This window comes from Protopterus annectens, chromosome 4.part1, assembly GCF_019279795.1.
Source record: "Protopterus annectens isolate FY-2018-M chromosome 4.part1, PAN1.0, whole genome shotgun sequence".
Lineage (NCBI taxonomy): Eukaryota > Metazoa > Chordata > Ceratodontiformes > Protopteridae > Protopterus > Protopterus annectens.
Window position 1 is genome coordinate 446,893,015 of NC_056734.1, and position 22,121 is coordinate 446,915,135.

Consider the following 22,121-nt stretch of genomic DNA (forward strand, 5'->3'; position numbering starts at 1 on the left):
ATATGATAGCTACTGTCTAATCCCCCAATTTCACAATAAATCTTCTCATGTCTACTGCAAACAGAATCACAAATTAGGAGGTAAGAAAACTACCTCAACAGCTTCCTAGCAATATGTAGGCAGAATGTAAATAGCTTTGTCTCTGAACTCACTCATGACCAAGTAATTAGTGATCCCATAAAACCCGTGTAAACATTCATTAACAAAACTCCTTTTGTCATTCTTATTATCATCAACCTACACAAATCCGCTCTGTAGTAGAACAGAATGCTCTCCTGTCTTTATTGGTCGGTGTGCCATAACCTTTACATACCCATTCCAAAAAAACAAATTTTCTACCAAATGTATAAACACTTACTAGACCAAAGACTAATGTAATTAATGCCATTACTTGTATACAGTGGAAATGTTATTAAGTCTCAAATATTAATAAAGCTCCCGACTAAATAATCTCAGTATTCAGTCCTCAAAGGTATACAAAATTAATTCTATCAATGTGTTTAATGGATACCAATTCTACTCAGCTACCATTGGTGACTTTTGCACTTTGCCAACTACTTAAGAAAATAGACCATAACTGGAAAGTTTTGGAGCAACCCCAATATCTACTCATTCATACTAGCTACATGATATTATGCAAGCTGGGTAACAAAGGAATTAATAATCTTAAAGTCATTGACCTCAGAAACAGACAAAACTTAATTTTAAGAAGTAAAGCAAGTGACAGACAGTTCTAGTGCAGGTAAACATACACATTCTTTAGAAATCAATAATTATCTTTGAAAAGGAAACCAGTGGTCTGTTTCATTCAGATCCCATAACTATGATGATATTCTCGCCCTTTAGGGAATTACAAAGGATATGGATGATGGCAGTAGACAGACATGTGTATTTTACTTTAAGATTGTTTTAACTGTATTTGGCAAAGTTACTAGAATGATCTGTACATAATTACATTACTAGCTATCTGGATCAATATAATATATTCTTTTTACACTGGCAGAGGTTCATATTGCATAAAAATGTTTATAATTCTTTATATACCCTTACTGATGCAATTCTAACCAAAATAAATAAAGATCATCTCACATGCACCATTTTTATTGATTCTTACAAAGGGGTTTGATTCAATAAACATACCCTGCTGCTAATCTCTCTTGTGTACACCAGTTTTAGTTTTCCACCATTGAATGGTTCAACAATTATCTTACGGACAGAACATTCATATTAAAGTCAACAAGAAATACAACCACTGGAGTACTCACACTTCCTAGCATATTGATCTGTCACTGCTTACTGACCTTAAGTTGTCCAATTTTTTTCTATAGACAGATGGCCTTGGATTCTGTGAATCTGTTTTGAGTCATAAAACAATAGTATACAATTTGCAATGCATTTTTGACAGATTCCATCCCTGGTAAAAAAAAAAGAAAAAATAGAAATTCATCTACATCAACCAGAAATCTCCTCTTTTAAATATTTAGAAATCACATTCGATCTGTGTTGAAAACATTCTGCAACAGCTGGATGTCTAAAATTAATTCAGCCCTTTATGGCTGCAATAAATGCTGTCATGTCCTTACTTCGTAAGGTAGCGCAACTATTTGCAAAAATACTGTGCGGCCACGGTTAAAACATGGCTTATCTCCACAAACAAAAAGAGAATCAAAGACTTCCATGCCCTGCCCACATACATCTGTCATTTTATCCTGCTCTCTTCCTCCTCACCAACATTTCTTCATATACAGTTATATTGCATATTGTCCCCATCACATGTTCATGACATTACCAGCCATTTTCTGAAGAATACAAGTTGCTAGACCAGTTCTTTTATTTATTCTGCAAATACACATCCATGTCTGTTTCCTGAAGGTTGAATCCACCCTAGTATCTTAATGACATGAGAATCAATAGGCATATCCGCAATTATGTCTAAAACAAATGCAGCTCCTGGACTTTTTTGTTAACTTAACAATAGAATACAGCAATCCAACACAATTATTAAGACATCTCTTGCTCTCTGAAATTGACTAAGACAAAAGACAAATATTCACCTTGGTATAAGAGCAACATTCTAAGGGCAAAAGAACAAGAGAGAAGAAAAAGATGAAAAATATTTTGCATTTTTTCATTACATTTTAACTATTTTCTTTAGCCTGTTGGTATCCAGCTTCACAAATCTTTGTTCTTTTTGCCTTGCAATACCCATGGCCAATGACAATATACATTGAAAAAAATGTACACTGTAATTTATGGCATTTACCTTGCAATCTGCAAGGAGAAATCCCACACATTATAGTCCTCTAGTAAATATGTGCCATAATACAAAAGTACTGTGACAGTTCTGAATTACTGCATATATCCAGTTCAAAGGTTAACTAGTTTTGTTTACAATTAGCGTTCTTACAATTTGTTGTGCATCTCTGTTTTCATATTTACAATCATATGTTTCTCTGCAATGTGATGAAGTAATTTTATCTTTATAACAAATAGATCTGCCCTGGCTATGAGTGGTTATTCTTCATCCAGAAAGCAGATGTATTTCTAGGTTTCTTTTTAGTGCTCTAAGAACATTCTCAGCATGAAGTATACTCAATTATTTCTCTGAATTCATAAGCAGGTGATTCGCATTTGCTGGAAACATTTCATTGAAGCTGTTCTGTCCAGTAGGGTGTCCAAAAGGGAGTCTACAGATAGAGCTATAGTGCTGTTGCTTCAACTTCTTAGGAAGTACAGGAATGTTTTGATTTTCAGTTTGCTTCTGAGAGAAGAGCAGATGCTATTATTTAGTAAAGAGGGAAAGCAGGAGGATGTCAAATGCTGTTACTAGAAGCCAGTCTGCTTTATGTAGGGAAATGCAGTGAAGTTCAATTCTTGGGTGGAGCAGCTAGATGAATCTACATGTAGCACTTATAGTTGTCTGAAATCAGTTAGTGTTGAATAATAGGTAATGCATAGTCTAGTTTAAGTATAAGGATTTCAGGTGATTTCAAATGGAATATGAGACTAAGTCCTGCTGAACATTTTCAGATGGCTGAGTTTGTGTGCAGTTTGAATGGAAGTACTGAATCTAAGGTGAGACCTTGGCATTTCAACTGGTAGACTGGGTTTATGGGTTCATTACTAGGTGCTTTTATTATTGTGTCATGATTTAGATTATTTCTGTTCTCTTCTAAAGAACAGTGTTGCCATTTTAGAGGTATTAAGAGAAAGATGATCCTTTGTTGATCAAGTATAGAGGGTAGTAAAGTTATTTTGTAGGATCCTTTGTACGGCTGAAGAGGAAGAAATGTGTCTTTCAAGTATTATGTCATCAGCATCCAGAACGATGTTGGAGGAAGGAATGCATGAAGTTATGCCGTTGATAAGTAATGAAAATGCTAATGAACTGAGCATGGATCCTGCTGAACCCTGCAGAGAGGGTAATATCATTGCTGCTTAAGCTGTCTGATTGTACTAACAAAGTCATCTTAGCAAGGTAGTATCTAAATTAATGTATAGTGTTGGCACTGAATTCAATGGATTCTAGTTTATTATTCTGTGATTCACACTTTTAAATACTTGGTACAGATGAATGGATACTGCAGCTATCAGACAGCCTTTTCCCACGGATCAGATGATTTAATCCATTGCCATATAAAGAGCAGTTAAGCACTTGGTGCCCACTTATAATATCATTCTGAGAATCAATAAGCCATAGACTTTGGTTGTTTAAATGTCTTTTTGTCATAGGACAGAGAATGGAAGCTGGAGTGAAATTAAATGGAATGTATGTCGAGGAAGTCTTAAGGATGCCAGAGTGTTTGAATTATAGTGGGATCCCTGTAATGCCAAAGAGATCAGGTTTATGTGATTCAGGTTAGTCAGGTGTCTAGAAAACCTTATTATTTGAGTTAGGGTTGAATTTTGTACCCAAGACTTTATGTATTTTCTAATCTCTTTTCAATGTGATTTCTCTGAAATAGAAAGCAGGGGCATAAAGCAGAAATGATTGCTTGTCTTTCTTATGCTAATGCTATGGGGGTGGAGTTGGCTTATGATTGAAGAAGCAGTGTGATTGGTATTATGTATCAACATTGCTGTGCTTAGGATAGGCAGCTGAATGTGGATTGGAGTAGATGGCATGCTGTGGGGTGAATGTATCATTATTTTAATGTCCTGAAGGATGTCTACATTCATTGTTGGGCTTTTGTTGGAGGGATTGTTATAATTAATGAAGTATAATATCTCATTACTGGCCTTTAGACCCTTCTTTTGCTCATCGATGGAATAATCATATGGCCCTTAAAATGGTAATCATTTTAAAGCTCTGGACCCGCACTGGCGAGTCATGTAATGTGGAGAATGAATTGTTAAAAATTTAGATTTACATACATTTAGTCTGATATTGCTATTTCTCAGTTTATTTCCCCCCTGCCAGGTGTAGAAAAAAAAAGAAGTTTAAAGGAGAAGAGCAATATTTGATTTCTGCTCTTCTGCATTTTTGTCTCTTTTTATACGTCAGGACTCATCATTTTGACATTTCAATAGGAAAAAAATACAGCCTATTCTCTTCAAAACTACCAAAGAACTCACTCTGATACCATTGAAAAAGTACTAGTATATTTACAAAGGGTGCCACAACCCAAGCAAGTAAAATATTTAGATCTCTTGTAGCCTTATTTCCTGGTCTCACTTCCTTTAGCCATTTTCTGAATTCCAGGGCAAGTTTCACTCTCTGATGGTTTGTTTATTTATTTATGTATGTATGATTTCTATAAATCTATGTACATATGAATGTATCTATGTATGAATGTAGCTATGTATGTATGTATGAATATATGAATGTATGTATGTATGTATGCATGACTGCATGAATGTATGTATGTATGCATTTGTTAAACAGGGTAGACCACTGATCCCGAGTCCCTATTAGAAGAACAAAAGTCCAAAATATCAAATGCTGTAAACAGCGAAAATGCCGGACATCGATGTGTTTTTTGTGAGATCGCAATACAGTGAAGATCAGGAAATTTGCCCTTTCCTCACTGTAGTGCAATTTCGGAGTTGGTATATATAATTAGTGGGGGGTGTGCAGGGCACAGCCCCCCACAATAAAGGATTCGATGTCCGCCATTTTTGCTGTTTACAGCTTTCGAGTATATGAACTTTGTTCATATAATATAGACCCCTAATCCTAGCAGACTGTTTTTAGGTTCAATCCAGGAAAGATTACAAAACAGTGGAAAGCAAAAATTACATGAATAATAAAGGTGCATAAAGAAAAAAGGTATATAGACAGTGATGAGGAAGTTCCAAATAAAAAACAAAAAAATGTTTTGCATGTATTAAAAACATTGGTACTAATATCTTAAAATTGCAAAGTACCCAAGGCAAATGGAAGATTTTTGGTCTGATTAAATTGCATGTATGTATGTAGAGTACTTGTTGGTGCAGATGCATGTGGTCTAGTTTGCAAATATTTAAGTTATGTTGCCCTTACTATACAATTTATATTTTGCTTTGCTGTACCTTTAAATCTCCACTAAATGTTGGTATTAATTGGTTGTCAGTTCTCTGTTGGAGGATGGATTCCCAAATTTTAAGCACCGTGACTGAGAATGAGTGTTTAGTATACCTTTGTTTAATGAATGGATGAGTAGGCTGGGTTGAAGAGTGTGATCTCAACCTATATGGAGTATGTCTTTCAGAAAAAATAAAGCATTCCTGACAAAGCATGGGAAGAAATCCATGTCTATAAGTTTATATATCTTCGAATGTAGTAGAAGGGTTGCCTTTTTGGAAATGGAGGTCATTTCCTTTGGCTGGAATGTTGCAATGGTGTTGAACAAGAGTGTTATAAAATACATTACTAGTGATGGATGGAAATAAGGATAGGTCTCTTTTTATGCAGGACCATGGCTGAGATTCAACAATACTTCCCATGATGGGGAAGCCTTAGCCCAACAATTTCCCCCATTGTAGTAAGCATTTCTGAATCTTAGACCACCTTACCACTAAGGTTTTCCCCTCATGGAGTTCTCAGAGTGGAGGACAGCGTCATATGCTGAGCTGTATGATATCTGTGTGGGGGGCAGTCTCACATGCTGAGATGTATGATATCAGTGTGGGGGGCAGTCTCACATGCTGAGATTTATATTATCAGTGTGGAGGGTAGTGTCATATGCTGAGATGTATGATATCAGTGTGGAGGGCAGTGTCACATGCTGCGCCATATGATATCAGTGTGGAGGGCAGTCTCACATGCTGCTCTGTATGATATCAGTGTGGAGGGCAGTGTCATTTGCTGAGATGTATGATATCGGTGTGGGGGGCAGTCTCACATGCTGAGATGTATGATATCAGTGTGGGGGGCAGTCTCACATGCTGAGCTGTATAATATCAGTGTGGGGGGCAGTCTCACATGCTGAAATGTATGATATCAGTGTGGAGGGCAGTGTCACATGCTGCGCCATATGATATCAGTGTGGAGGGCAGTCTCACATAATGCTCCGTATGATATCAGTGTGGAGGGCAGTGTCATTTGCTGAGATGTGTGATATTGGTGTGGAGGGCAGTCTCACATGCTGAGATGTATGATATCGGTGTGGAGGGCAGTGTCACATGCTGAGATGTATGATATTGGTGTGGAGGGCAGTCTCACATGCTGAGTTGCATGATATCAGTGTGGAGGGCAGTCTCACATGCTGAGATGTATGATATTGGTGTGGAAGACAGTGTTACGTGCTGAGATGTATGATATCAGTTGGAGAGCAGTCTCACATGCTGCTCCGTATGATATCAGTGTGGAGGGCAGTGTCATTTGCTGAGACGTGTGATATCGGTGTGGAGGGCAGTCTCACATGCTGAGATGTATGATATTGGTGTGGAGGGCAGTCTCACATGCTGAGTTGTATGATATCAGTGTGGAGGGCAGTCTCACATGCTGAGATGTATGATATCGGTGTGGAAGACAGTGTCACGTGCTGAGATGTATGATATCGGTTGGAGAGCAGTCTCACATGCTGCTCCGTATGATATCAGTGTGGAGGGCAGTGTCATTTGCTGAGATGTATGATATCAGTGTGGAATGCAATCTCACATGCTGAGCTGTATATTATCAGTGTGGAAGGCAGTGTCATGTGCTGAGATATATGGTAATGCAACAGTCCAAGTAAGTGGCTAACGATAGCTAGCCATGTCCTCTCCCCTGGGAATTTCAGCAGATCTTGGTTTGCTTAGCTGAGTAGTTCAGAGAAAAGCCCTGCTGCATGAAATTTCACTGTTAGAGGGGAAAAAGTGACTACTGTAAAAATGCAGTCATCACCCATTCACTCTTATTTGAGGACTCCTGAGTGCCATACTTCAGATGAGACATTACATGAAGCACAATCTGCTTGAGTTCCTGGCAGCTCAGATGACTGTAAAGGATCTCATGGTATCCATTGAAAAGAGACGTTCTCCAATGCCAAGGCCACATCTCTGTTAATAATAGAAATGCTACCTTGCTACCCCCCAATAAATGAATAAACACCTTATGCTCCTTATTCATACAGAAGTAGAAGTAAGTAGATTTGTCTAATAGTAGTAAATTAACATTACAGACTCACATTACTTCCCTTTCTGCTGCCCAAATAACTGCTTTTTTGTCTGCTATACCATTTAGTAGCTCAGTTCTGCTGCTTGTGCTGCACATAAAAATATTATAAGGGAAAAATATAGAAGTCATTGCCTGACTAGGATGAAAGTGCACATCTCATCTGCCCTCTGCATGTAGTAACAAGCTGTTTTCCTTTGTTACAGTGACTATAATTACTGGAGTTAATTTCTTCACTTTGCCTACAACAAAAGCTGCTTTCCTTGAATGACATTCATCTGAATCCTAGCCTCTGGCCTAAAGTAGTCTTAGCATCTCATCATAACACAGTCTGAGCTTCTCATACTGGTCTCAAATAATACATAAATGCTATATCTAATTGTAGAGAGTATGTGTAATAAAACAGAAAACTCATATCCCTTTCTAGCATTATACTGCCCTGATATAACTACTACCTCAAAATTTGGATAAAGCTCCGCCTCTGTCCTTACTCATATGATCTTACTCTAACCCTAACCCTAAACTGCCCCTAACCCCAACCCTATACATTACCTAACAAAAATCCCTTTCACTAACTGTAACACTATGCAGGCAGAGTGAATCTGCAAGTTACTGTTCTTTTATTTTTGTTTCAATGATCACAAAAAGAGACTGTTTTCCTTTTGTAATCAGTGTACTTAACAGCAAGTTTTTCCTTCAGATAAGCTTGATGCTGATATGATGGTATTTATAATAATGAATGAGTATTGATATGTGTGCATGACAACATTTGAAAATATACTCGTGTACATATGTATTTGTATATCTATCTATATGTATCTATCTAGCTATCTATCGATCTATATCTATCAATCTATATATATATATATATATATATATATATATATATATATATAGATAGAGATATATAGATAGAAAATATATGTTGTGTGTGTATACACACACACACACACACACACACATATATATATCAATATCTATATATCTAATCTATATTTACATCTATCTATATATTTATTTATCCAAACAACTGGAGTGTACTGCTTCGGTTCATTTTTAAGAGCAAGAACAGCTATTATTTTTGTTTTTCTTTGTTTTTTTTTTTTTTATCTGCTGCCTCCAGTGGTTCCTTGAGCCTAAAAAAAGAGAATAGATATAGACATAGATGATATATGGAGAAGGTTTTACAAGTCATGAAAATAATGAATCGAGTTTTCTAATCATATTACAGCACATCCCCAGGTATTGCTTTGCTTATATTTTCCTCATTTTGTTTATATGTTTAATGTTTGAATGATGTTTCCACTAACTTAAATTACCAAAGTGTCTAATGAATAGGGTTTTTTGCAACTTGCATACATGTGAATGGGCTGTCTCATAATGACCTTCTGACTCTAGCTATGAGGTATATTTTTATTGTAGTGCTTGCTCATTTATTTAATATAGTTTAGTTGTCTGGAAAGGTATGGTAGGATTTGTTATTTTTAATGTCATGTGTTTATTTATTTATTTAATCCTTCAGTTGCTTAATGGGTATTTCTACACTTGGAGGAAGCTTATGACCAAGTCTCAAGATGGCTGTTTGGATAGCCCAGAGTGGTCTAAAGTCTTTGAACCATTGATAGAATTAGTGTAGGATACTGTACTGGGAATAAATGAAACAGCAGCAAATAGTGTCTGGACTCACAAAGTGGGTTCCCAGTGGGAGGCATAGTAGGTGAGTAAGCTTGATGTGGTGGAGAGAAAGTTTGTCAGATGAGTTGTAGGATATACACTGTGGAACAGTTGAAGAAATTAAGACATCAGAGCTACAGCTGAAATAGCCACAGATGTAGAGAAGAAAAAGGAAAAATATTATGTTGATTTGGTCATGTATACAGGAACAGAGAAGACAACTTGGTAAAACAGATTGGTGGCAGACAAGAAGAAGGCAAGAGAAGATACAAATGTCCAGTTAAGAGCTGGATGGGTTTCATGAAGACCTGTGAGAGGAGGGTCATGCATGACTGTTGAAGAAGGTTGAAGAGTAGCTCTGAACAGAAAGAGATTGTGGTAGTTTAAGGTACCCTGACTCCATCTAAAATGGAAAAGGGAGTTGATGATGATAATGATAGATGATTTGTTAGCATATTTACTTTTCATCAGTCCTCACTCAGTGAAGGGTTCCTCCCACCCCTTAATTGTCTTATTAGTTCCACCTGTGGAAAGAGCCCTATGGCCATTGATTCTGCTGGAGCTGAGGGTTACTTCAGTTGGAGTTGTGCCATCACCAGTGTGGGCAATTGTTTCTTCTTTCCTTAAGGCTCTACCTTCAACTGTATGTACCCAAAGCATTGAAGGTGTTCCTGTGCAGTAATCCATCATGATTTATGTACATGGCTCTGCATCTTCATAGGTTCAATGGTGTTTCCTCGGATAAATGACCACAATGGCCTTTTTAAGCCTAGCCATGCATCCCAACTCTCTGACAAGTTCTGATACCTTTGATAAGTGTAAACAAGGGCTTGGGAGATGAAACATTTAAAAGCAGGGGCCTGGGAGATGAACCTTTTACAGGTTGCCTGCGTCCATTAGAGACATAGGTGCCAAACCAGGGATGAATTTCCTGTTCCCTGTCCAATTGTCCAAATTACACTTGAATTGGGTTAGGGAGGAACTTTGTATCACATGGATGGGGAGCCTGTTCGAAATATCTTATGCTAAGGGGTTGAGAGGTAAAGTGTGAGAGGCTGTTTGAATGTGATGAAGCAAGCATTTGGAGGACATCTCATCTATGACATAGGGAGGTAGACATATAAACCCCCCCCACACACACACACCTCCCATGATGGAAAACTGTACTGCTTTTAGAATGTCCAGCTCTTGACAACAAGTAACAGCAAATGGGTTGATGGGAACTTGCATTAAAGATAAAGAATGAATCAAATGGCTGGTTGAGAAAGGAGGCTTAGATTCATAGGCTCATAGGTGTTTACTAGGCTAACAACCATAAGTGCCCTTTTAAGCCTAGCCATTCATAGGTTCATAGGTTCATAGGTTCATACTAGGCTATCTGCCCAAGGGCATTTATAAGCCTAGCCCAGGGTTTTGTGGCTTTCGCCACCCCTTTAGTTTGGAGGATACTATGCCCATTATTTTGCTGTGCCTCTGTCAAGCAGTGACACTGAGATAATCCCTGGGGTATATCTGTGATCTCCCATCCATTGGTCAAGATTTCTCTTGAACAAAGCCAGCGAGGTGCTCTGCCTCACATGTACCGGGATTTTGTTCCACAGCATAGGGAGTCTCTGGGTGATGAATCTGTCCCTCCAGCACGTCCTATTAATAACCGTGTCAAGGTTTAAGTCTCCCGCCCTTGTAGTTCTGAGGGATCTAGATTTTTTGAGGTGAAGCATGTTCATCAATTTTGGTTTGGACATGGCCTTGTATGTCAGGCACAGGTCACCTCTGAGCAGATGGTAAGCGACTGAATAGAGCTGGAGTTTCTTCAGTCGGGCAGCATAGGACATATTTTTGAGACCCTTTATCCTTTTGGTGAGGAACTTTTGGGGCCTTTCCAGTTGCTTCAGGTGTCGTGTCAGATACATTCCGAATGGGGCATTGTACTCAATCATTGGTCTGATGAGTGATGAGTACAGGGGGACGATGACTTCCCTTGATCTAGATGTGAATCCCTTCATGATCAGGTGGGCAATGTAGAAGGTCTTCCTAACTACTTTGGCAGCGTGAGTGTCAAACGAAAGGTTACTGCCAACCTGGGTCCCCAGATCCCTGATAACCTCTTCTGTGCTTAGTGGGTTGCCACCTATATGGTAGCTAGGGGTAACCTTGTTTTTCCCGAAGGGTATGACTATGCATTTTTTGGCGTTTAAATTTAGGCCATGGCTCTGGCACCAGTTATCCATTTCTATAAGACCCTTCTGAAGGATATCTGTGTCAGATGTGTTCTCAACTATGGCCAGTTTGCAGTCATCTGCAAATTTTGTCAGCCATAATCCTCCTGTGTTTGCTTGTACTTCTGAAAAGTAGATGCCGAACAGGAGTGGGCCCAGGACTGAGCCCTGTGGGACACCACTTGTGACAGGCTTTGAGTCTGACATGGCGCCAGCAACTCTGACCCTGTGGGTTCTGTCACTTAGCCAGTTTGCAACCCATCTTGTGACGTATGGGTTTACATTTAAGCTGATGAGTTTTTCAATGATACCTGAGTGGGGTATTGTGTCAAAAGCCTTTCCCAGGTCGAGGTAGGCTGTGTGGACTGCCTTTCCCTCATCAATGGCCTTGGTGACTGTTTTGAAAAAGTCAACCAAGTTTAAAAGGCATGATCTGCCTTTGACAAAGCCAAACTGGGTCGGATCCAAAGTCTGCAAGTCCCCTATGTCTTTATTTATGAGTTCAATTATGATCCTCTCCATAGCTTTGCAGATCAGGCTTGTCAAGCTGATGGGACGGTAATTTCCAGGGTCGGTGGAGGCACCGCCTTTGTGAAGTGGGACCACAGTTGCCGTACACCACTCCTTAGGCACGTATCCTGAGGTGAGGCTAAGATTAAACAGCTGCCCTAACTGCGGGTTTAATTCCTCACTGAGTTCGTGGAGCACACAACCGGGGACACCATCTGGTCCCATGGATGCTGTGTTTTTTGCCTTGGAGAGAGCAGTTCTCACCTGAGCGTTAGAGATGTTTGGGGGGGTTACAATCCTCTGGTATAGATATCTCACCTTTTGTGGGGGAGGGGGGGAGTTTGCACTGAACCTGTCAGCCAGTATGTTGGCAATGTCTGTAGGTTCAGTAATTTTTACATCATTTTGAACTAATTCTGAGCATATCTGGGAGTTTCCTCCCAGGTTTCTAACATAGCTAAAGAAGGCCTTATGATTGTCTTTTGAGTCCTTAGCGACTTTTCTCTCAAAATTTGTCTTGGATGATTTTATGAGAGCTCTTAGTTTTTTACTTATAATGATCAAAGGTGTTTTCCCTTTTAAGGATTTTGCTCTATCTTGTAGTAGCTTCCTCCTTTTGTTGTAGAGTTTGTTTATGGCTGGGGTCCACCAGACTGGACGCTTGCCTTTGGTACAAAGAGTCTTTGTTTTGTTTGGGATTGCCTGATCCATGCAGTCCTGTAGGTGCAGGTAGAAGGTATTTGTAAGTGATTCAGCAGCTTGAGTAATGGTTTCCGCAGGCTCGGGGGCCTTAAAAGAGACCACACCAGTCTTTAGAAGTGTGGTCGGCTTTTGAGAAGTTCTTCACTGTGGTCTTTTTTATCTCAGGTGGGGGTGGGATGTGGACTTCCAGTGAGATTAGTTTATGGTCTGATCTCACCAGTGAGGGGTATACTTCCGGTGTTGAACATTGTGACCCCATGTTCGTGATGATGAGATCTAGTATGTTTTCTCCTCTTGTAGGGATGGTGACTAGTTGTTCCATGGCATTTGAGTTTATGAACTCTAGGAACCTTTGGGCTAGAGTGTTGGGGCTTGAGTAGTGATCCCAGTCTATATTTGGGTAGTTGAAGTCACCTAGTATGATGGTGTTTGGAGATACATTTATCCCCTCCAGTGTTTTCAGGAAAGCTATGTGAGGTTCCTGAGATTGAGAGGGTGGCCTGTAACATGCTACAAATTGCAGAGCAGTCTTGCCTATGGTTAATTGCACCTGGATGGTCTCCGATGCATCGTGCGTTGCCACCAACCTTGAGGTGTGGGTGTCCTTGATGAATATAGACACCCCCCTATCTTCTTGGTGTTGTCTGGATTTTGGGGCCGGAACGCATGATATGAGGTGAAACCTGATAGTGCCGGGGTGCTCTCTGGAGCCTTGAACCAGGTTTCAGTCACAGCACAGACATCGATGTTCTCCATACTGAGAAGGGCCTCGAGTGCATGCATCTTGAAGTTGAGACTTCTGGCATTGAGCAGCATTACCTTTAGTTTTTTCCTTTTTTGTGTTCTAGGGTGGTAGGTTTCGAATTTGAGCCTTGCCTAAAAAAGGCACTATGGGGGTGGCAAGAGCCTTTGCCAATATCCGGAAGCCCAGGGGTGACAGGTGCAAGCTGTCCCTTGCGAAGCAGCATGGCTTGTCCAGCATGTCATCCCAGGCAGACAGACATTGGATCTCCTTTGAATGACACCAGAGTTTAAGCCAATTATTAAAGCTGATCATCTTGTCTCTGTATTGTGTCATCATTATTGGTGAAGGTAGGATACTGCTCAAGGTCAGGGTCATACCTGCCTGGGCTACATAATCAGAGAGCTCCTCGATGTCCCTTTTCATGTAGTCCAAGGAGGTACGTCTCAGGTCGTTCACACCAGCGTGGACAATGACAGAGTCGTACTTGTACCTGCTGTTGAGAGACCTGAGTGATTGCGTTATGTGGCGGATTCTAGCGCCCGACAGGCAGCTTACTGTGACCTTTTCCTTACTCAATCTGGTGAGCGGGACGTCAGTGTGTCTGACTATGGAGTCACCAATGATGAGTGTGTCTGGCATTGTGTTTGGCCTTAAGGGCTGTGACTGTTTGGCACACTGACTATGTGGTCTATGTGTTGCATGTGTTGTGTCCTGAGGTGGCAGTTGTTTGGGTGTCTGCTTTGGTGGCCTCTGCTGTTTTGGTAGATTTTTGATCAGAGCCTCCGAGTATGTCTTTGTGTATTTATGTGTATGATTTGAAGTTGTGATAGTACTATGTGAGACTGGGTTTGTGGTGTGTGTGGTTACCTTCTCCTCCTGTCTGGTCTTGCCAGTCCTATGTTGAGAGAGCTCAGCCTCCAGTTTGGCTATATAGTTGCATCTCTTGCATGTATTTGTGTTTTGTGGAAGAAGGAGAGGGTTGTCCATGTACATGAGACAATTGTAACATTGCCTCAATATTCCCAGATTCACCAGCTGAGCAGGAGAGGACACTAGCAACTGATCCCTCGACATGCTAGAAGGAATAGACAAAAACTTTAAAAAGACTCCGGGGGATGTGGGTGATCGAAAAGGGGTTTTTGGCTGGTGGGGTACTATGTATAATAAAAGTGCTATATCAAAGTAAAAAAATAATTTAGGAGCAAGTGCTAGGCTTTACAGATAAAGAATAGTCTACTTAAGAATCAAGTAGAGCTGAACTTTTTAGATATCGAATACACTGGTTTGATCAGCAGTACAGTTCAAGGAAGGCTGTTTTAAGGGAAAATTTGAAGAGTTAACTTTAGGTAGCCCGAATAGTTTAACCTTGATTAACCGCCGCTGCTCTTGTGTGCTCCTGTGGCAACTCCGTGCTAAAGCGTGCTTTATAGCAGGGGGCTGGAAAAGACAGGAAATTACCCAAAATGGCCAATAAACTACAAGTTACTGCCTTAAACCACTCCTCTGAGGACAAACAGGCAGCTTAGTACTCCCCACTCTCACTGGTGAGTAAAGAAACTTCCCCTTGACCAAACAAGGAAAATGGAGAAACACAGGAACCAAGACAAAGCCCAGGGATCAGCAAAATCTGATCTCTGGAACAAACTATTTGGAAAGTATGGAAAACAAGAGTATTTTTTTTTGTTTTTTTCAAGTTTTTTTCAGATAGGCAGAAAATACAATAAATGCTGTGTTTTCCGACTAATTGCTATCAAAAGCTAGTACACTTGAGTGTATTAGCCTGTTGTTTAACTTTTAAGCAAAACTTAAACAAGGATGTGCAACAAACAATTCAAGCTATTAAAAACAGTAAAAACAGGTAATAACAGAATAAAACAGGCAGAAATAGTTGTCGAAAGGCTTAAAAAGTCGAAAATGCAGAAAAAAATACTTATCATCATCCCAAATCTCTAACAAGTTTTGTTACCCTTGATAAGTGTAAGCAGGAATCTGGGAGATGAACCATTTACAGGTTGCCTGTATTCATTAGAGACATTGGTGCCAAGCCAGGGATAAATTTCCTGTTCCCCATCCAATTGTCCAATGTACACTTGAATTGGGTTAAGGAGGAAAACTGCTTCACGTGGATGGGGTCCCAGTTCTACAGATGGGTTAGTCTCTGGGATACATATCTATCTCTCCAGCATGTCCTATTTATACAACAGGCAAGCTTTAAGTTTAAGAATGGTTCATTCTGGTGCTGTTTATTTTGTAGATATGTAAGAGGTCCATCAGAGTGGAGTCTGCAATCCTCTGTATGCCAAGCATAGATCTCCCCTCAACAGCCTGTAGGAGACAGAATACAGGGATAGAGCCTTGAGGTGGTCTGCATAGGACATTTTACTTAAGCCCTGTATTCTTTTAGTGAGGAACCTCTGTGGATGTTCCAGTTGTTGGATATGCCTGGTTAGGTACATACCAAATGTGGCATTGTACTCAATGATAGGTCTGATGAATACCAGAAACAGTGGAACAATGACTTCCTTGGACCTAGATGTCATACTTTGGTTATAAGTTGCACAATATAGAATGATTTCCTCACAACTGTAGACACATGATGGTCAAAGGCTATATTACTGTCTATATGTGTCCCTAAGTCCTTGAATAGTAGGTCAGCTCCAAAGGGGGTATTGTGTATATGATACTTTCTGGGGGTAGATGACTTCCTGAAGGATATTATTATGAAATTCTTGGCATTTAGTTTTACTCTGTGGCTCTGATATCAATTGTTTGTTTGTGTCAGCTGTTCCTGGAGAACATTTGAGTCAGTGTGGGGTTCAATGACAGCTCCTAATTTGCAATCATCTGCAAATTTAGTCAGCCAGAAACAATTAACATTGGCCTTGACTTCAGAGAAGTAAATACCAAAAATGACCAGTCCAAGGACTGATCTTTGAGGAACTGCACTTGTGACTGGCCTCTTTGTAGAGGTAGACTCCCCAGTTCTAACTTAGTGGGTCCTCTCTGCGAGTTAGTTGGCACTCCACTGGGTGACATATGGGTTTGTACCTTACCACCTGCATTTGTCAACAATGCCCAAGTGGGGTATTGTATCAAATGCCTCGGTCAGGTCAAGGTAGGCAGTGTGAACCATTTTGCCCGCATCCATTATTTTGGTGACATTCTCAAAGAAGTCCACCAGGTTGTGACCTGCCTTTGATGAAATCAGATTGGGTTGGGTCCAGTGTCTGGAGGTATTCTATATAATTTTTGATAATTTCCATGATAATTCTCTCCATGGCTTTGCATATAAGACTAGTGAGACTTATGGGCCTGTAGTTTCCAGGGTGCGTAGATGGCCCACCTCTGTGCAGAGGGATGACTGTTGCTGTTCTCCATTCATGAGGCACTAAGCCTTTTTGGATGCTACAGTTAAATAACAATTCCAGACAGACTGATCAGTAATGTTTCATGCTATTCAGAAGGCATCCTGGGATATTGTCTGGGCCCACTGATGCAGTGTTCTTGGCCTTAGAGAGAGCATTAAGAACCTGTTCCCTAGTCATAGCAGGGGGGAGTTATATTTGGCAGTATTTCCTGAGGGAGGTTTAGAGGAAAAGAGGAATAAAGTTGGAGCTGAATTTGTTGGCCAGTAGGTTTGCTATATCTTTTGGCTCAGTATAGGTGGCTTAATTTACAATGAGTTCTGCACACAATCGTCTATTGCCTTTGAAGTTGCAGATACAGCTAAAGAATGTCTTCTGGTTCTCCTTGGCCTGCAAGGCCAAATTTACATCAAATTTGGCTTTGGTAAACTTTATTTGTCCTCTAAGTTGCTTGTTTAGTTTGATGACAGTGCTTTTATCCTGCTAGGTGCTGCACCTTCTATTTTTTTTCACAATTTTCTTTCTTCGATTATACAGCCTACTGATTTTGTGATTCTGCCAATGTAGCATGCTTTTTGAGTTACTTCAGTACTTCTTCCTGGTGGGTACAGCGGCCTCTATGCAGCTATTAACATGTTTCTATAGGTTTTCTGCGAAAAGTTCTGCATAGGCAGCAGTATTGTCATGGTTTATGGGGACTTGAAATTTTGCCAGGATATCACTTACTAGCAGAAAATTAGCCTTAGAGTAGTTCCTGAATATTCCAGTGTTAGCTGGATGCCCTAGTTTTATTTTTACTTCAAAGGAGACCATTTTGTAGTCTGACCTTACCATGGAAGACACTATACTAGGGGGTGTGCAGAACTCTCCTATATTAGTGAGGACAAGATCCAGTATGGCTGCACCCCTGGTTGGTGTATTGATAATCTGGTCCAGGGAGTTTGTGTTTACAAAATCAAGGAATCTCTGTGCCTGTAGCTTGCAAGGAAGTGGTATTGGATTTTGCCTGTGGTGATATGAACATGGAGTAACTCAAGTGTGTTGTCCTCTTTGACCAACCTTGAGGTATATTTTTTTGTAAATTAAAACACCTCCTCCTTTTGTCACTGTCTGTGTAGTAGCTGGTCTAAATGTGTGGAAGACATTGTAACCTAGTACTGTCGGTGTGCTCTCAGAGGCTTTATAACCATGTCTCAGTGAGCGCACAGACATCAACATTCTCTAGGGTGAAGAGAGCTTCTAGGGAGTGGAGTTTTTTGTTTAGTCTCCTACCATTAAGCAGTAATACCTTCAGATGTTCTTGGTTTTGATTTGCTATTTCAGCAGTACTTTCAGTTTGGCATTGCCTAAAAAAGGCACTATGAGAGAAGACAATGTTTTAACTAATATTTGAAAGCCTAGAAGAGACAGGTGCAGACCATCCCTGGCAAATCATTGTCATCTGTTGACCATCGCCTTCCATGCTGACAAATATTTCACCCCTTTAGAATGACACCTTAAACTAAGCCAATTATTTAAGTCAGTCATCTTTTGCTCATATTGTGGCATTATCTTTGGAGAAGGTAAAATGCTGCTCAATGCAAGGCTGATACCAGCCTGGGACACATATTCTAAGAGCTCCATGATGTCTCTCTATATATTCTAGGGAGTTACATCTCAGGTCATTTACACCCACATGGACTATTACTGAGTCATAGTGGTACTTGTGGTCCAATAACCTGAGTGTGTGTGTGCAATGTTGTGGATCCTAGCCCTTGATAAGCCACTGTCAATGACTTTCTCCTTACCCAGCCTGGTGAGGGGGACATTAGTTTGTCTCACAATGCAGTGTCCAATAACCAGAATGTTGGATTATGTGGTGGTTTGCCTTATGGGCTTAAAAATAGAGTCTCCATAAGCTGTCACTGTATGTGTTGATGTGGCTGTTGTTTTGAAAGAGTGTATTCGGAGCTGCTGAGAGCATTTGTTATTGGGTACTTCATCTAGGAGGTCTTTGAGGTTTATGAAGGTTACATTTAAGTGCATCAGCATATGTGATTCTATATGTCTGTTTTTAATTGTGTGTGATGGGTGCAGAGGGGTTACTACTTACAACCTTACTGACATTAAGAGTACTGTTATGTGAGGGCTTTGCCTCCAGTGACATTGTATAAATACATCTCTCACATACCATATCAGTTTTTTTTTGAGAATTACCTGGTTGTCAGTAAACATGAGGCAATTTCTACATTGCCTCATGTTATCCATATTCACCAAGCTGGCAACAGAGAAAGTTAGAAAGTTCATACCTATACATATATTACTTATTAATAACTTTGGGCTTAATTTCACTTACATAGAGGCTGTAATAACCTGTAAAATACATCGCAAAGGTTTTGTCATGTTTAGATGCATTTACACTGCTAAATGAATGTTTGTCACTAGTTTTTAACAAGTTTCCCACCAAAATGTTAACGGAGACAATCTGGGATGTGGGCTACCTCATGAACAGTGTCCTCGAGTTGTTTCAAAAGCTTCAACTCTCAGAATTCTCACAGAGAAGCTGAAAGCAGTCAGTTTGACCTTTGACCCAGATATCACACTGACACATCACAGATTCAGGAAGAATACTCTACCAGGAAGTAGAACTGATGCAAATGCAACTATGTAAAGGAAAATGAACTCTTTAACATCTAAATGTGAGTTATTTTATATAATTACTTAAATTTCTATGTTATAATTCATAAAATATGTCAGTTATAATGATTTTAAATGATGCAGTTTCTTGTAGTAAGTAAATGTCTTATTTTAGAAGGCATAGAAAATGAAACATTTATTCAAGTGTTTTTGAAAATCTACTTGACTGCAGCATACTAATCTGTGTTAAAAACTTATGTTCCAAACATATACATTACTATAACTCATTTAATTCATCTGATTGACAAGCATAAATAACTTTATAACTCTATTCTGGAAGAAATTGTCATGTGATATATTTTAAATCAGTAGTATAGACATACAAAATACAGATGGCTTTTTTTATAATAATGCAAGTGTTTCTGAGAATTTGCATAACTATGCAGTATGATTTATAACAATTTCTATAAATATAATATTTTATTCTATTGACAATAATGAGTATGAGTAAAATGCTCATATACAAGCAATTCAAGGTTTTTTTTTGGAAGCTGTTGACTGCATTTACATGACAGAAAATAGATGTATCTTAATATATGTAATGTCTGAACGATATTAGCCAAAGTTTTTGATTTAAATGAATGTTAGAACTTATTTTTACATACTTTGAATAAATTAATATGTAAACATGCCTTCCTTTTTTTTTTTCTCTCTTTCTTTCTCTCTCTCCCTCTTTCATGTCTTTTATTTCTCTCTCTCCTCTTGGTTCCTAATATCAAGATTATTTGAATGCTATTTGAATACAAGTGTATTATATTACATAGATGTATATAGTAGTATGAATAGTTTTTAAAAAAAAGTTTATTTTAGTTTATATGATGCTGTTTTATCAAATGTGTAGTCTTGTCTTGCTAGATAATTGAATTGAAAGCTGTTAATTTAAGTTAAATATAACCAGTATTAAATTGATAAGGTGGTAGCTGAGGTACTGCTGCTTAGGGGGTTAACTTGAGTGGTAAATACTACTCTAAGTTGGAGTTTTTAACTCCAGGCTGGATGCAAGGTTTAATCCTTACATTATTTTCACTTGTTCATTGTTATATGTATATAGTTTTGACATCCACAATATATTTTGTACACTCATTGTCACTACAAACAAAATTGAATCCTATACAAAATTCCATAAGAGATTCAATAAATACAGCTATATTTAAAGATACACCTAAAGGAGGAGATGTAACATTACTTATGTTGTTATTTGTTATTTTGATCATAAGATTCTTAAGTTTTAAAAATGCCAAATGACATCTTTAAAAGGAATTTCTTTAAACATTAATGGATTGAATAATCCGTGTAAAAGGGCAAGCCTAATAAGATACATTAATTTACATAAGGCCAACTTAGTCTTCCTGCAAGAAACCCATCTCTTGAAAAAGATATTGATAAACTAGCCACAAACAAATATACAGTATTGGTTAGTTCAGAGCACACTCAGAAAAAAGAGGAGTGGCTATTTTATGGAATAAAAATATGCCCATTCCTAAAACCATTAAGTCTTATCAGGATGACAAAGGAATGTTTTGTGTGGTTACAATACAAATTAATGGGAAGACTTACACTTTAATTAATGTATATTGGATACCTGGAATTGGTATTAATACAGTGAAACATCATCTTGATAAAATCATATCATTCTCTATAGGAGATATTATTTTAGCTGGTGACTTTAATTGTATACTACATGAAAGTGATACTACCACTATAGGAAAAAGAAGAATTACATCTAATGCAAAACATTTAAATGATTTTGCTAATTCTTATCATTTGAATGATATTAATAGTCAGATAGATTCAAAATCATTACCATACACCTTTTTTTCTAACAGATACAAAACTTATTCAAAAATAGATAGGGTCTTTATTTCTAACCAGATGGTAACAGATTTAATTAATTAAAAAATCATTTCATGTCCTATATCTGATCATAATTCAGTTGTTTTTGAATTCATGATAAAAAATACTCATAATGTTCAGATCAAAAGGATACCAGCATACTTAACTCAACTAAAAGACTATAAAGAATATATACTTTCAGAAGTAAAACATTTTTTAGACATAAATAATACTCCTGAAGTCTCCATTGTCTATGTTTGGGATGCCTTAAAATCATATCTATATGGACAAAGTATCAGATGGTATAATAATAAAAGGAAATCTTGGGATAAGGAATTGTTAGATATTCAAAGTAAATTAGACTCTTATAAACATAATAATAAAGAAAATATTATGGACAAGAAAGTTATTGAAGAAATAAACAAACTAAATGAGAAATACAAATAAATTTTAACTCATAAAGTTAAAATAACTTTAGAGAAATACAAGTTTTGTCTTATTCAATAAGCCCCAAATACTTACATAGACTTAAAAATAAAACAAAAGGTTGAATAAACAAAACCATATCAAAGAAATCTTTTTTCTAAGGAAGAAGAAGAATGTTTCTAGTATACCAGAAATACTAGATGAATTTAGAAATCACTTTCACAAAATTAACCATAATAACATTAACATGGAACCTAAAGATAAAATAAAGGAGTTTATAACCACAAACATGAATAAAAAGCTTAATAAACAACAGATTAAACTATTGGACAAAAGTATTTCATATACAGAGGTTATTACACAAATAAATAAGCTTAAATCAAACAAAGCACCGG